The sequence below is a fragment of the Protopterus annectens genome, chromosome 6.part0, assembly GCF_019279795.1.
Source record: "Protopterus annectens isolate FY-2018-M chromosome 6.part0, PAN1.0, whole genome shotgun sequence".
Lineage (NCBI taxonomy): Eukaryota > Metazoa > Chordata > Ceratodontiformes > Protopteridae > Protopterus > Protopterus annectens.
Genome location: NC_056737.1, coordinates 1,334,501,975 through 1,334,516,743, shown reverse-complemented (window position 1 = coordinate 1,334,516,743; position 14,769 = coordinate 1,334,501,975). Strand labels below are relative to the sequence as shown.

The 14,769-nt window shown below is 45.1% G+C and overlaps 1 protein-coding gene across 3 annotated transcripts in view; it reads left to right on the top strand.

The window, feature by feature from the left end:
• The window catches only part of PRPF40A (pre-mRNA processing factor 40 homolog A), a 3,102,395-nt gene that overhangs the window by 837,354 nt on the left and 2,250,272 nt on the right, over nt 1-14,769 (top strand). The gene's annotated exons all lie outside the window — the stretch shown is intronic.

Below are 14,769 nucleotides of genomic sequence, written 5' to 3'. Positions count from 1 at the left end.
GGTCTGCAATCAGCAAAATATTATAGCCTGTGTGAAAAATATAATCCCCACCCATCTCTAAGTAGCACTGCAATGGATTTTGCAACACAATGTAATAACTGTTTTATAGATAGCATAGTATACATTACAAAGCATTTTAACTCAACCCAACTTGACTCAACTAAACAGTCCCTTGCTACTTCTACATTCGACCTTCAGACATTGCCTGCAACCACTATCAAACCGCTGCTAAACAAGCCAAAAGTATGCTGTACCTCTCCAGATAATTTACTAGTGAATTTCTAAAACTAGCAGCTATTAGCATAGCCTACTCCATTTCAATCCTTATGAACAGAGATCTATAAGAATCGTATGTCCCCAAGCTCTGGAAAAAGTCACACATCATTCCTGTCCACAAAGAAGGTAACTCAACTGATATCACAAACTTTAGGCCAATAGCAGTACTATCCTCACTTTTTAAATTAGTGGGAAGATGTTTTCATAAGCAACTTTTACAGTACCTTACACTGGAACAAGTTTTAACCTGAACCCAACATGGTTTTCGACCATTCAGTAGTACTAATACAGCTGTACACTCATTCATGGTAACTGTCAATAAAGTCAGGGATAGTGAAAAAACTCTTTCCTGAATTATTCGTTGATTTGTCAAAAGCCTTCACTACTGTTAGACACACACAACGTCTGTCAGAAGTATCGTTAGGCCTTATAGCAAATATGTTAAACTGGTTTCAGAGCCGTCTCAAAGACAGATTCCAGTCAGTAAAATGGTAGAATACTCTTATCCCCTTTTCTCTCTCAAGGCTTAATCCTTGGACCCGTACTGTTTAATGTACAGCTAACTCCATACATGCACACAGCATGCCTCCATTATACAGTATGCCAACAATTCAGCACTTGTATGCTCATCAAATGATCCAGCTTGTTTTCAGCAAATTATTCAAAAATCCTTTACTGCTGCAGAAAAATGGTTACAAAACTGTCAATTTATGCTTACTCCCAACAAACCAAACTACTATTTTTCTCCACAATGAAGTCCCGTGAAAAAAACCCCACTTCAAAATAGATTCCCTGAATAGCACTAATATTGAACTATGCTCACAGACTAAGCTGCCAGTATGATAATAGATAACACTCTTAGATTCAATTATCACATACAAAATCCAGTTAGAAAAAAAAACACATCAAAAATTTGGTCTACTGTATAGAGCTAGAAACTTCCTCACCCCCACCTTTGGAATCACACTAGCAAAAACTTACCTCCCTCCTCTACTCTACAGTGCCCCCATTCTCACAAATATCCAGAAATCAAATATTCATAAACTGGAACAATGTAATAATAAAATTGCCACATTTGCTACTAGTGCTGAATACCATACCTGTCATTATACTGCACTAAAAACCCTTAACTGGTTAGAACTACCTAACTACCTAAAATCTACTCAATTACTGCATATAAGACCACTATCCAGACACTTGTACTGCTCTAAATGTAACCCTACAGAAATACTCATCCAGTCCCCCTCTGCGATCAAATGACCAAAAGCAGTTGCTATCTATAGACCAAACAAATCAGCAGGACACTCCCTTTACTCCTACTCTCTTGCCAACGCCTGGAATTTCCACCCTCTTTCCATTAGAACAGCTGTCTCTTTACCAGTCCTTTAAACTCTGTCTAAAAGATCACCTAAAGAGGGAATGGCTCTGCTTCTGCTGTACAGCAAGATAACCATTTGTTGTCCTGCTTAAAGGTAAAATCTACTTTCAACCCCTTATCTGTGAAAACACTCCCGCCATATCTCTTAGTATCTCTCTAATCTCCCCATTTTCTTCACCTTTCCCCCTAACTCTCAAACTCTAATATAGTCTCATAAAAAACCTTACCCCTGTCCTTCATACACAGATGAAAGCTCTGTCACAACTTTCATCTGTCTCTAATATATATACTTAACCAAACTTTAGCACAGTCTTATTATTTTTCTGCATTCATATTGCTGTCTTCTCAATACTTAGGCATCATGTCCATCTTCACTAGTATATCTGAAACTAAATCTAAAACAATCTTAAGACTCATGTCACCAGTTTAATTCCCTCACACCTACCAAGTTGCCACTCAGTTACGTAAATATTTGATTCTGTGTACCCAGTTTATCTATACTTTTGTAAATATTTAACTCTGCATCAGTGTTTCAGATGTAATTTTGTATTGACTGTTGTAAATGTAAATTTTTTATGTATTGCAATGTGAAATGTAATCTGTACCTGGAGCTTTTCTCCCCAGGCCTCTGCTTTAAATGGTACATACCCAGACAGACTATCCCGATAAGCAAATGTCAAAAAAAAAAAAAAATTAATTATTTCAGTCATTTGGAATTAGAATACTCTGGGATCCACAGGACTTCTCTTTTAAGTAGTAATAAGAGCATTTCTTACATAGTACAGCAAGGGGCTCTGATTGTCTCAGCTTCTTTTGTCATGGTAGTTGTATTCCTGCAGTATTTCGCACATCTTTGAACACATTTAGACACCTTTGACAGGATTATTTAATTTGCTTTGCTCATTTATTTTGTATCCTTTTAAAGGCCAGTTATTTTTTGAGAAGCTGTTCGCATCTATATAGTCTCCCAAGCACTAGTGCTGAAAATCAGTAAAAGTAATATGCTCAGTGTTAAGATCACTGTTGTAGTAGCCCAAGCTAAATGAATTGCATCTGCCAATGCTACGACTAACCAACAAGCACTGTAACGCTTTAGGTCCTGCCAGGAGCTTGGACAGAGCTACATATAATAAGCAGTTTGAGCATGAAACATATAGTTCTTCCTTGCCAGAGAAGTGTGGTTTTCTTGGAACTGATGGTCGGATAGCAGTCCTGTCAAGGCTAGGCAGATTGTTCTCCTGTTGGAAAAAAATATGTCCTCTTATTCCTGTGTTGCAGTATTCATAGCATGACGGAGATTTCACCTAGGTGACCTGAAAGTCTGGCGAGTATACCACAGTCTTAAGATGCTGCGAGGTACATGCGACATTGCACATAGTACAGCCAAGTGTCAGCCATAAAAGTGACATCTGCACGTCCCATCCTCAGAACTACTCTGCTGAAGAGAAGAATTAACTTTTTGGTGATAAGATGGACATCTGGAAGCTGCTGTTCTGATTCTCTTCAGACAAGTGCCCCGTTGGGGAAAATCTTTTGTGCTTTTGCTACTGCATGCTTGTTAGAGGTTAATCTCATGCAAGAAGGGCAAGTGCCATTGTGGAAAACAGATTCCACATAGTCAACCATGACCAGTGCCTTTTTTGTTTTGGGTCTGATCATGGCTACAAGGCCTGTGGCATCTGTCAAGTTGTTCACTCCAAAAACTCTCCACAGTCATCTGTCCACCCTTAAAATTTATTTAAAAAAAACAGAGACTTGAGGTTAGTGTTAGGTATGGAAGGTACTGCTGGTCCATTGGTTGAGCCTCCAAAGAAAAAGATTAAAAAGCTAAGGCCGAAATCTTCAGCTGCACCTCTGGTCTCGAACGTCCCTCCTGAGGCCAGTGAAGGCCTGGAGGCTCTTACAGTTTCAGGCCCTCCTCCTTCTGTGGGTAGTACTCTAGAAGTCGCTAAGGAGGGTTCTCACAGCACGCCCGCAGAGGTCTTGCAGACGAATGGTTTTAATGGTATGAGGGAACCACGGCTTGCTCCTTCCAATGTTCTGTGCACTACCTCTCCTGTTTCTTCCATCGAGGTTGTGCCAGAGTCCAATCTACAGCTCAGTCCTTCCTTCCTAGTCTAGGGCTTTCTCTTAAGAGAAAACAAAAACATGTTCCCTCCAGTCAGGAGCCTTCCCCCAAGTCTTCTCTCAAGGGATTTTGAATTTCTTCCTGGCACTTAGACCTTCTTCCTTGCCACTTCTACACCTGCAGCTCCTACCTCCCCTCGATCTACTGAATTAGAGATATCTGAGAAAGATGAATCCTCTTCATAGGAGTCACTGGCGTATTTCACTTAAATAGACTTTCCTTCACTTGGTATAGGTTTCTCCTGATGTCGATTCCAAAAGTGGGGAATTTCCAGCAGAGGATATTTCCTTTGGAGAAACTATCTCCAAAATGAGAGAGTTTTTCAAATGAGAAAGCTCTCAACTCTCCGAGGTCCACAAGAGATTTTATTATCTCCTGTAGATTGACGTTCCTGCTCCTTCTGACATCCTGCCTGTCTTGCCAGCCTTTCAAGATGCTTTCATGGCTGCATCTAAACACTCTGATTCTCAACTGTCAGCATCCAAGAGGCCAAACTGGTTCCAAAAGGTTCCTGAGCAGCTACTTGTATAAATGCTCTCTTGCAGACTCAGCTGTGATGATCTTGTCTTTTGATGAAACTTGAAAATTATTGTCCTCCACTAATCATCTTCCCTTGGATAAAGACAGCAAGATGATGGAGATAATTGTGGGGAAAAAAGTATACATTTCTTCCACTCTGGCCTTTAGGGCCATTAACTATCAGACACACACATCTGCATATGTTTTTGCCCGTTCTTTCGCATGCATCCATATTATTGACAAATCTCCCAGACTCTGCAGCAAAAACCCAACGCACTTCCCTTTTGGGGATTTCATCCCAGTTAACTAGACATTCCATTAAATGCAGCTGTGATGCAGCAGAGGTGTCTGCAAGATCAGCTGTATCTGGTTCTGTACTCAGGAGATTTTTCTGGTTGAGATTACAGCCTTTGCCTGAGGACTTCAAAGCAAAGGTCATGGATCCACCTTTGGACAGTGGTGCCTTGTTTGGTTGAAAGGGAAGAACTTCAGGAGCATAAATATGTCTTTGTCACTCTTGTTCCTAAATTTCATAGGATCTACCCCTCTAGAGTAAATTTTGCAAGAAGAAAAACTCATACTCCTTCCCAACAACACAGGAAGAGTACACACAGGCAGACACCTCCTAGGTCCAAGTCTTCTGCTCAGAAGATCCCCTTTCTAGACAAGTCAGGTAATATGACTACCAGGCAACACACTGAGAAATTCCCCTTTCTTAGTGCCTTTCTCATTTCCTCTCAAATTGTACATGTACATTACCACAGACAATAGAGTTCTGTCTGCTTTTCAAAAGGGTCATTACATTACTTGGATAACTGTTCCTCCTTTAATGGGAATTCCACAACTACCAAAGGATCAGATGCACCTTTTCCCTCATGTCATTCAAGACTTGAAAGCGCAAGGAACTATTCAGGAGGTTCCCATGTCAGAAAGAGGAAATGGACTCTATTCCAGAATGTTTCTAGTCCTCCGGAAGGATGGCCCCTGGAGACCAGTTTTAGACTTGTCCCAACTCAGTTTATTCTTTCATGTACTCTCCTTCAGGATGCTCACCTTGCAAACTGTTCCACTACTGCTACTTCAAGCTTACCTAGTCTCCTTAGACATATCTTCACATTCCCATCCACCCTCTCTACAGGAAATCCTTACGTTTTTCTGTTGCTTCCTTTCATTTTCAGTTCTTTGCTTTGCCCTGTGGACTCTCTACGGTTCCAAGGGTATTTACAAAGTGCTTGGTTGCTGTCATTGCCTTTTGCAGGCTCCAGGGTATTCTCATTTACCCTTACCTGGACAACCTACTAATTCAAGTAGAACACCCAGTCACCTTGCAACAGAACCTTCAAACCACCACCTCCATACTCCTCAGCCTGGGGTTCACCCTCAACTACAGCAAGTCTTCCTGGACTCCCTCTCAAGACCAGGTTTTCCTAGGTTGCAGGATAAAGACAGATCTTAAGATGGCGTTTCAACCCCCACAAAAGATGCAGTCTTTGCAAACTTACTTCGTACAGTTGCTTCCACTGCCCTCTGTCAGGGAATTCGTCATGATGCTTGGGTACATGGCTTTGGTTATACCAGTGCTACACATGATCAGGCTTCACATGTGTAAATTTCAGTGATATTTGAAAAAACTCTGGTCACAGCATTCTCATCTGCTAGAATTTGTTCTACCACTTCTTCTGCACCTGAAGAAATAATTACTTTGGTGGATTCAACAAATCTTTCAGAATCCAGGATTCCCCTTGCAGCTATTACCTCCAGTTCAAGAATTGTTCACAGATGTTTCAGATCTGAGGTGGGGGGCAAATCTGGGAAACTTAAAAGTACAAGCTCTTTGTTCTCCTTCCATAAGGAGGCAACACATCAACATCGAAGAGATGAGGGCTCTGATCCTGGCTCTTCAAGCCTTCAGAACTTCTCAAAATTTTATCTACTTTGTAGGTTAGCAGTCAAAGCTTATGGGATTGCTTTGCTAGCAAAGGTAACCTTGACAGCGGTTTACATTCTATCAGCTGAGAATGTTCAGGAAGACACACTGAGCAGATCCATGACACAAGACTCACGAATGAATGATCTACAAGGATGTGTTTCTGGACATTCTCCACCAGTGGGGTATGCATCAAATAGATTTCTCTGCCTCCCCTATGAATAGACAACTTCCAGGGTTCTGTACCAGAGTCCCTCACCCTCTGATCTGGAAGGTGGACACCCTGTTGTTCTCATGGAAGGGGATGTTTCTTTACGCATCCCCCCTTCCCCCTTATTCAGAAGGTCCACTTGAAGATTCAGAAGGACACCAAAAATCTTGTTGTTGACCCCTATTTGGCTAGGACAGCATTGGTTCCCTCGTCTGCAGTTAGCCAAGGGCAATCAACACAAGTTACCTCACACGGTGGATCTACTCGCGGAAGGCAAGGGATCCGCATATATCAACACTGAACCTGACCTTGTGGGTGGTAGGCTCCTGATCCCTTTCAGACATTTTTTTTCTGAGGATGTGCTTCTTGTTCTGCAGGAGGCCAAGAAACCTACTACAAGGAGATCCTGCATATCTAAATGGAAGAGGTTCTCCATCTGGTGTCTTAAGAGGTTAGATCCATTTTTCATGGATATTCCCCTAGCCCTTTCTTACTTGTGTGAACTGCTTAAGGATGGATTGGCCTGTTCCTCAATTAAAGCCCTTCTGTCAGCCATTTCAGCATGTCTACCTTTGTCTCCTCCCTAGCTTCTATATTAGATGTCAAACTTTTCTTAAAAGCCATCCTTCACATTAGGCCTCCAAGGAAACCTGTTTCACCTCCTTGGGACCTAAATTTTGATTTGAAGTAGTTAACTTCATTTTATCTGCAACCTGTGGGTATTTGGATCCATATCAGATCCGAGCCGGCAATTTTACAAGTATCTGCTCCGAGCCACAAGCTCCTCCCCCTTGACCATAACCCACCACCATCTCCTGCCTTCCCTCAGATCTCGTTTGCCACTTCGTGCATCAGCATTGTGATCTCCGTAGCTCTGAGCCTTAGGGTTATTGTAAGTGCTTTTTGGGGTTTGCTTTTTGTGTGTTGAGAGAGTTTCTCACTTAGTTCCCTTTTCCTCCCCTAAACACTTGTTCATCGGTTTATAAATAATAAAAAAAAAAAAGTTTATAGTTTGTGAGGTAGTTGTTGTGTAGGCCCTTCCCTTCCCTTTTAGCGTGTGCGTGGTAAGTAGTGTGTTGGGGTCTACTAGGTGTGGCTGCTTTTGTAGTAAAATGTCTGAACAGCCAAAACCTACCTTCAAAAAATGCACAGTGTGTGGCCATAAGCTTTCACCGGCGGATGGTCACACACTGTGTTGTTTGCCTGGGCGTACCCCATTTATCCGTCCCATGCAGTGTGTGTGCTGGATTTAATCCGAGGGCCCTGAAATATAGGAAGACCAAACTGGTGGCAGAAGGCCTACTCCCAGCTCCCACTTTGGATACTTCAGCCTCAGCTTCTTCAACTCCTGCCCAACCACCCCCTCAGGCTGGGACTCACCCCTCCCGCTAGACCTGCTGAAGGTGGTGCGAAAGGGAGAGACAAGAGACATAAGTATACAGACAGAGGGAGAGACAGAGAGAAGAAAGGGGATAGGCCCTGTAAACAGTCTCATAGGTTCATAGGTAGGTACTAGGCTATCGGCCCAAGGGCCTACGTAAGCCTAGCCAGCAAGGTATCATAGCTTACACCACCCAAGAAAGTTATTTTCCTGTGCCACTCCAGCAGAGACACAGAAGTGATCCCCGGGATGTATTTCCTATTTCCCATCTACTCGTCAAGATTTTTCTTGGAGTGCTAATGAAGAACTTTGCTTGACATAGATGGGTAGCTTGTTCCAGAGTATAGGAAGTCTCTGGGTCAGGAATCTATTCCTCCAGCATGTCCTGTTTATTGTGGTGACAAGATTTAGGCCCCTAGAGTGTGTAGCTTGGAGCGATTGGGATTTCTTTAGGTGTAGCATGTCCAACAGCTCTGGGTTTGACATAGCTTTATATGTTAAGCAGAGATCACTTCGGAGATCCAGATTGGGAGTCCTTCCCAAGCCCGCCTTCCATGGTATCGAGACCTGTCTCCTTGGCTTCACTCCCCTAGATTCTTCCCGGAGCCGACGGAGCTGAGGCCTACCTCCAGAGCCTCCCTACGACCAGCCAGATCCGAGTCGGTCACTTCCTCCCACTCGACTGAATCTTTCTGAAATGGATATGGACAGGATGATGAGATTTATTCGGACCCAAATCCAGATGGGAGTCTTGCCAGGCCCCTCTCCCTCTGGAGGGGTAACCTCCATGCCATTCTTTCATCCGATTTCTCCTTCCCTGATCTGGCCTGTGGTTTCGGGGTTTATGGATCTGAGGATCTTCGGAGCTGGGGATTCAGTGCGATGGTTCCTCCAACCTCGACTCCGGCGATTACCTTGAGTTCCTTGGATCCGACCAGCTCAGCTCTGAGCAGCTCTCAGGGCTGAGGACGGGGAGTCGGGCCCGAGGGGATGGAGGTGTCTTCAGCTCTGACCTTGTCGGATCCGAGCAATTCCTTCGGAGCTCCAACTACCCTAGCCTCGGCCCCAATGCTCACAGCAGACCCTGGGAGAGCTTCCTCCTTGTTGGGTTCTAAGGAAGTGCGCTCAGAGGGTTCTCTCCCCAAGGATCGAGACCCCAGCCTATTATCTTGGATTCCACCCAGACTCCCTCGGATTCAGTTACAACTCCCTTCAGCTTGTCTCAGGCATAGCCCGTGCTAGAGGTGCCCCAGGCGGTTCCCCTGGAGGAACCCCCTGCGACTCATGAGCCCTCTTCAGAGAGTCCCACTGAAGAGGGTCCTCATCACCGCGTGCAAAGGAGGCACCTGGACTCCCCTGAGTCCCTTACAGAAGACAGTGACTTAGATGAAGGAGAAGGTTCCCCCAAGTCACCTCCCGAGGATAAGATCTTCTGCCAGAGGGGAGGTTGGTCAGCCCCAAAACCTTCTATCAATGAATCAGTGTTTCTGGAGGCTTTTGGCACAGGCCCATCTACGTCCTGGGTGTGCCTGCCGGCGGATTCTTTAGTGGATCTTATCACCAAGCAGGCATGGAAAGAGCCTGACACCATAGAGCCGATACCTAAGCGCCCAGACAAGATTCTCTCTCCTCCATCTGACAGGCAGGCATGATATAAGGGATCCCCTGTGGACGCTATGGTGGTTGCAGCAGCCACTAAGAGGGAACTGACTCGAGAGTTCCTTGGGTCCACCCTCCGGATAAGGAGTCCAGGATGGTGGATCAATTTGGGAAGCGAGTTTATTCTTCAGCGACGTTTTCCATCCGAGCACTGAACTACTTGGCACATGTTATACGACTGCAGTGAGACCTAGTCACGGAGTTAGCTGAGTCTCCCCCAGAGTCCTTTTCGCAGGAGGAAAAGCGTCTGTTCTCCGAGAAGATGTCTATTCTGAAATCAGTGTCAAACATGTCCACGCACCTCCTTTCTCATGCTACGGAAGGAGCAGTTAGGTTGGCTGGGACTGGCATAGCTATGAGTTGACACGCTTGGCTCAGACTGTGTCAGTTTCCAGACCACGTCAAGGCGTCTTTTACGAATGGCCCCTTAGGTGGTTCTTCCCTCTTTGGGAAGACCGTACGTGACACCCTTGTCCAGAGTGAAAAAGATGGGAAGACTGTCTGCCGTTGGAATTCACTACTCCACTGCTCAACGATCCTTTTCCAGGAATCCGAGAGGGCAGAAGATGTGGCTCTGGAAATCGCAGTTTTCCTGGGACTCTCAGGGCAACTCGTCCCCTAGAGGCAGAGGGGGACAGGGCAGAAGCCGTCCCAGAGGGAGAGGGGGGGTACGAGGACCTTTGGGTCTAGGGAGCCTTTTTCGGACAGGGCCGTGCAGCAGCCCTGAGGGATTGCCCGACTGTCCTACTCTGGAGGCAGTCAGGAGAAGGTTATCATTGCACCCAACGGCATGGGAGTCCATCAGTGCAGATTGTTGGGTGCTTCAAATAATATCCAGCGGTTACACCATCCCGTTTGTTGCCCCTCCTTTCCAACCAAAACGCCTCCCAGATGTTCCACCTGCTCAAAGGGAGACGGCAGCGCTAGAGGTTTCCAAGCTGCTTCAAAAATGAGCCATCGAACCGGTCCCCCCCTGATCAGTCCACGTCAGGCGTTTACTCCAGGTTCTTTTTAGTGCCAAAAAAGACTGGGGACCTCAGACCCATTTTGGACCTGTTAACCTTAAATCTGGCTGTCACCAAACAGAAATTCTGGATGGTCACCCCTACAGTCCATTCTACCTTATCTTCGAGAATGCGACTGGATGTGCTTGATAGATCTCCAGGACGCTTACTACCGTATCAAGATTCACAGAAGCTCCAGGAGATTCCTTCGCTTCCGGCTGGGAGCCAGTCATTTCCAGTTCCGAGCCCTACCCTTAGGTGCCACCACAGCCCCCATGGTGTTTACCAAGGTAATGGCAGTCATAGCGGCTCACCTGAGGCTTCAGGGGATTCAAGTATTCCCTTACCTAGATGATTGGCTCCTTGCTGCTTCCACCAAGCATCGTCTTTGCCAAGCCAGAGATGTCTTCCTACATCTTGCAGACCTGTTAGGGATTATGGTCACTGTTACCAAGTCCCTCTTGAATCCAGTACAGATCTTGGACTTTTATCGGGTTATGGCTGGACACCCTTCAGCTGAACGTCTTCCTGCTTCCACCAAGCATCGTCTTTGCCAAGCCAGAGATGTCTTCCTACATCTTGCAGACCTGTTAGGGATTATGGTCACTGTTACCAAGTCTCTCTTGAATCCAGTACAGATCTTGGACTTTTATCGGGTTATGGCTGGACACCCTTCAGCTGAACGTCTTCCTCACTCCAGACAGGTTCCAGAGTCTAAGGGGTCATGTATCAATAAATTCTTGGTCCCAGATTACCGATGGCAGTGGACATTCTCAGAGCCCTAGGCTCTATGGCTGCAGCAATTTCTGTCCTCCCCTGTGCGTGTCTTAACATGCGTGTTCTACAGTGGACTCTAGCCGTACAGTGGTCTTGGCTGGATCTCCCCTTGGAATACCCAATTCAGATCAGCAAAGTCTGCAGGGCATCACTTCTCTGGTGGGTCCACTCTCCGGAGATTGTAGTGGGACGCCCATTTGTTCCACCCACAGCCCAAGCCACAGTGACCATGGATGCCTCCCAGCTCAGGTGGGGGGGGGCATTATCTGGGGGTGACAGTCCAAAGCACGTTGTCCCAGATCGAGGCCAGATTGCACATCAGTATTCTGGAGATGAGATCAGTGCTTTTAGCGTTGCAGGCCTTCCTCACTGTTCTTCCTCAGGGGACTATTGCAATTCTGTCAGACAACATATCGGTCATCTGGTACAACAACAAACAAGGAGGGACCAGAACTTTACTGTCTGTCACGAGGCCATGAGAGTTTGGGAGTGGGCGATCTCCACCAGTCGGTTTCTGATTGCAACGCACATCCCGGGACGCTCCAACTTTTTAGCAGACAGATTGAGTCGGGCTATTCTAATGCCTTACGAGTGGTCTCTGAAACAGTTGATAGCGGAAGAGATATTCCTTGTGTAGGCTCAGCCTTGCTGCGATCTCTTCGCATCTCCTTCCAACGCGAAGTGCAACGAGTTCTTTGCTCTGATTCCCTCACCAGGGGGCCTCCCCCTAGAAACGCTGTAGTCCATGCTTGGCCTCCTGGGCTACTGTACGCTTACCCCCATTACCACTCATTCCGACGTTTCTTAAGAAGGCTTGCCGACCAGTGTGCAAGGTGATCCTCATTGCCCCATTCTGGCCTTGTCATGTCTGGTTCCCCTTCCTCTGGTCTCATGTTCTAGCTCTTCCTTGGATTCTAGATCCCTGCCCAGATATCATTTCTCATCCCTCGGGTACCTGCCCGCCCAACCTGGACAGCCTCAAGCTGACAGCTTGATTGCTCCAGTTACCTTGATTGCCAGGACTCTCGCTCTTTCATCTTCAGTGAAAACTATTCTAGTGGTGGCTCATAAGTCTTCCACTAGGAAGATTTACCGCAGTAAATGGAAACGATTCTCTATTTGGGCTTCTCAGAGAAACCTGGATCCTTTTACAGCCCCTGTCTCTGCGGTATTGGATTTCTTATCCAACATTTTTCAGCAAGGGAATAGTTCGTCCACTGTGAAAGTGTAACTGGCAGCTATTTCAAATTTCTATGTTGGCAAAAACAGCAATGCCCTGGCCACTTCTAGACTGTGTAAGGCTTTTCTTAAAGGCACTTTTCTTTTGTGTCCTCAAGTTAAGAACCCTGTTCCTCCTTGGGACCTTACCTTGGTTCTACAGGCCTTAGTTGCTCCCCCCTTTGAGCCTGCAGCATCAGTATATTTGAAGTTCTTATCCTGAAAGACAGCCTTCCTAGTGGCCATTACGTCAGGTAGGAGGGTTTCTGAGCTTCAGGCCTTGTCTGCCATGCCCCTTTACTTGATCTTCCATAAGGGTAGGGTTTCTCTCCGTACAAACCCTTCTTTCTTACCAAAGGTGGCTTCCAAATCAAACAATTAACCTGCCTGTTTTCTTCCAAAATTTTCAGAACAAGGGTGAAAATAAACTGCATTTGCTAGATGTTCATAGGCAACTTCGTTTTTATGTACACAGAACAAAGCCCTTCCGTAAGTCTGACCAGCTATTTGTGTCTTTTTCTAAGCCCTTTTTTAGTAAGGCCATCTAACTTAGCTAGATGGATTACACTATATATTTTGCAAATTTACAAAGACAAAGGTTTGTCTCCACCTGGTCCTGTTAAAGTTCATTCTACCAGATCTATGGTGACATCTGCTGCTTTCTGGCCTAGGGTCTCATTGGATGACATTTGTGCGGCAGCAACTTGGGCAAAGTTACATACCTTAATTTCTCATTATAAGTTAGATTTTATCTCCAGAGGAAGAGCATCCTTCGGCTCTGCGGTGCTCAGGAATATCCTTCCATGAGGGCCTCCCAGGAGTTTGAGTAGCTGGGGACTCTATCCCACAGGCTGCAGAAAAATGAAGTATGACTACTCAGATGGAACATTACGGTGAGTACATAACTATTTTTTTTGGAAAAACTGACCCAAGCACCCTTTGAACCTGCCGCTGCTTCCCTTAAATGTTGTACTTGGAAGACTGTTTTACTGGTAGTCATTATTTCTGCTAGGCGAGTTTCAGAACTCCAAGCTTTAATGGCCTCTCCAACCATTTCTGATTTTTCACAACGATAGGGTATCCATTCGTACCAATCCTTCCTTCATGCTTAATGTGGTTAATGACTTGTCCCTTAAGCAGTCTGTTTATTTACCCACATTCTTTCCTTCACCTCAAAACCCCAGTGAGAGGGTGCCACACACTTTATATATACACAGACAATTCAGATTTTACCTGGTCAAAACTAAATCCATTAGAAAATCTGAGCAATTGCTCATTTCTTGTCACCTCAGGGTGCTGGGAAAACCTGTTTTTGAACAGACTGTTTCTACTTGGATCTGTAAGGCTATTACCTACCTTTTGATTATCTCTCAGGGGGGAAACTGTCTTTCTCTTTTGAAGCAAATTCAACCAGAGCTGCGGCTTCATCTGGAGCCTTCTGTAAAGGACTGAACACTTTTCCATCCTAGAGGCAGCTACTTGGTCCTACATCCATACATTTACAAAACACAACAAATAAGATTCCAGTTCCAGATCCAAAGCAGGATTTGCTAGAGCAATTCTGCATGGCTTTTTGGAGACTTCTTGTGCCTTACCCCGCCTTCTCACTTATGAGCTTTGATATTCTCCTTCATGTTATGAATGCTGCAACATAGGAATAGAATAGTTGTGTAAAATTTTATTGTAACCATTGATATCCTTCTCTTCCATGTTGCAGTATTCTATCCCACCCTCCTTCACCCTTGGTTCATGCTCTTTCTTGGATTTTTACCTTGGAATTTTTCTTTATCCCTTACCTAGCACTGATGTTCTGACTGAGGCATTCAGCTCTGAGAATGGTACGTACAGACGTTAACTTTTATGGCCGACGCTTGGCTGTACTATGTGCAGCGTCACACATACTTTGCAGTAGCTTAAGACTTTGGTGTATTGGCTGGATGTTCAGGCTGCCAAGGCAGAATTTCTCCCATGTTATGAATACTGGAAGAGAAGAACATCTGTTGTTATGGTAAGATTTTACACAACTATTCTTTCCTCTCTTATTTTTATGTGGGAAGTGTGTGTGTGTGTGTGTGTGTGTGTGTGTGTGTGTGTGTGTGTGTGTGTGTGTGTGACCCCTAAACAAAGTACTTTATGCCAAGTGTATGTATTTCTCTTAGGGTACTTGTGTGGATATTGTCTGTTAAATGATTTACTTTATTACCTTTTGTTTCACTTCTTTTTGTATAGTTAGCATGTTTGGTTCAGGATTTGGTGTTTTTGGTGACTGGGAAAACTTTTACCTCAGAACC